Raw genomic sequence first — 2,793 nt, 5'->3', positions numbered from 1 at the left:
TATATATATATATATATATATATATATACATTTCATATAATTAGTAAATATTTTATGAATATTTCGAAAATCATCTCAAATTTTTAATTTTAGTAATTACTTTGTTTAAATTATGGTTATAATTTTGAACTTTTGATTTGATTATTTTATTTCGTTAAGATTAATAAGTTTGTAAATTAGTTAATATTAATTCATCTTATTTAGAGTTTAATCGAATTTGTTAAGTGTAAATTAGGTATATAGCATTTTCTATAGTAATATTCTCAAGATATAGCATTAGAGTTTGTATTTCAATATATAACATTTAATATCTCAAGCTATAGCATATTATTATAAACTATAATGTTAATTTGAAATAATTAAAAAAAATTTGTTATAAAAAAAATTGAATAAAAAAAACGGACAAAAATATAAATGGAAAATGGCATCCTTTATTACTTAAATTAAATACAATTATTAATTGGTGTTAATTGATTAACACGTTTTAAGGAAATTTAAAAAATATTCAGATTAGTTAGTTGCCTTAAATCTCTCAAATTGGTTTAAATGAGAATAAATTTTGATTTAATTCCTTAAAAAGCTCTAACAAATTGACATCAACGTACAAGCTGTTTTTTCCCTCCAATTTTCACTATTCTTCAGATTTGCAGCAGATATCAGTTCGCTTTTTTTTTTTAGTAATTGAAGAAATTTTGACGTTGGAAAAAAATTGATTTGCTATGATGGAGAACATTGTGTCGATATTAATTAAACATGGTGGAAGGTGGAATTCATCAGGTTGGTTTTAATTATGATTTGTTGATTTTGATTATGATTTGTTGGGTTTTAACATGGAGAACATTGTGTCGATTTTTTTTTGATTATTTTAAGATCTGATATAGATTATAGCTTGTTTTTTTGGGATGAAACAGTGTTTTGGTATATATACCGTATCTGAAAAACAGTTGTAAATGTATATGTATTTTGAGTTTTAATAAAATTGAAGATTCGAGTAATACTTGATTTATGAACAAAATATAAAAAATGAGTTTGATGGTACAGTGTATTTAGTTACTAGTCAAAAAATAAGTATTTATAATTATGTGGATCGTTGAAGTATGAAAGTTGAATTAATCGTGTATGAACCTTATATGAAACTTGTATTAATTATGTATGAAGTTTCTTTTTTTGTTGAAATTAGAATATATGTTTCTGTTTGGCATATGAAGGTAAATGTTGATATAATTCTGTATGAAAACTGTATTTTTTTTGTTTAGTTTTTTTTTTTTTTGTTTAGTAAATTTTTTTTGTGATGATGAAAGCTATATTTGTTTTTTTGTTTAGTAATTTTTTTTTGTTATTTTTGGATATGTGTAATATTAATGGAATTATTGGTGAAAAAATAGTATAAAATTGGTCGAAATATGATATGCTAGTTTGTTTGTCTGTTTATGATTTGTAAAGCAATGTTTGTATTTTTTTTGACATTTATAGTATGAAATGTGTACTATAATATTTTTATTTTATTTTTTAATGGCATATTTTTTTGGAATTGTTTTTAATGAGCATTAATTTTCCATGTTAGGTAATACCATCGACGGTTGATATGTATGTTCTTGTTGAGGACCAAAGAAGTACATAGTAAATTTAAATACAAGGTGTGTAGTTGCGGGAGATTTCACCATTATGAAATACCATGTGATCATGTAGTTGCAGTTCTTAGATACAAGAAACTGCATGAAACATATTTCTATTCTGTCTTTTATAGCCTGAAGAATTTCAGAGGTGCATATGTCATCCCTGTTGAACCTATCCCCTGCGAGAGTACGTGGGATATACCCAATTATATTTCAAAGCCTAAATTGATGGCACCCGATCCAAGTAGGCTGTTAATAGTGAACATTGAATCAATCTTAAGCAATAATACTTGGGAGTTGGTTGATCTTCCTCCAGGGAACAAACCCTTGGGTTCAAAATGGATCTTTAAAAGGAAGATGAAAGACGATGGAACTATTGACAAATATAAAGCAAGACTTGTTGTCAAAGGTTTTAGACAAAAAGAAGGTCTTGATTATTTTGACGCATACTCGCCAGTGACTAGGATTACATCAATTCGGATGTTAATTGCACTAGCTGCAGCATACGGTCTTGAAATTCATCAAATGGATGTGAAAACAGCCTTCTTAAATGNCTTAAATGGAGAGCTTGAAGAGGAAATTGACATAGAACATCCTGAGGGTTTTGTAGTTCCTGGTAAAGAAAAGAAAGTGTGCAAACTTATTAAGTCACTTTATGGGCTAAAACAAGCACCAAAACAATGGCATGCAAAGTTTGATCAAACCATGTTATCAAATGGATTTAAGATCAATGAATGTGATAAATGTGTTTACATTAAAGATACTCCAAATCAGGAAGTTATTTTATGCCTATATGTAGATGATATGCTTATAATGAGCAAAGACATTGCTAATATAAAAGCTACAAAGCGTATGCTTGCTAGTAAGTTTGATATGAAAGATTTAGGAGTTGCTGATGTGATATTAGGAATTAAAATTCTTAAAACTCCTAACGGTCTAGCATTGTCTCAAACTCATTATATTCAAAAGATACTTGAAAAATTCAAATTTTTGAATTTTAAAAGGGCAAAGACTCCAATTGATGTAAATCTTCATCTTGCAAAGAATAAAGGCGAAAGTCAGTCTCAATTGGACTATGCTAGCGTATTGGGAAGCTTAATGTATGTCATGAATTGTACACGACCAGACATAGCTTGCGCTATCAGTAAACTGAGTCGATACACAAGTAATCCTAATC

Source organism: Solanum pennellii, chromosome 12 (assembly GCF_001406875.1).
Source record: "Solanum pennellii chromosome 12, SPENNV200".
NCBI classification, from domain to species: domain Eukaryota; kingdom Viridiplantae; phylum Streptophyta; class Magnoliopsida; order Solanales; family Solanaceae; genus Solanum; species Solanum pennellii.
Note: the sequence above shows the minus strand (reverse complement) of the source record.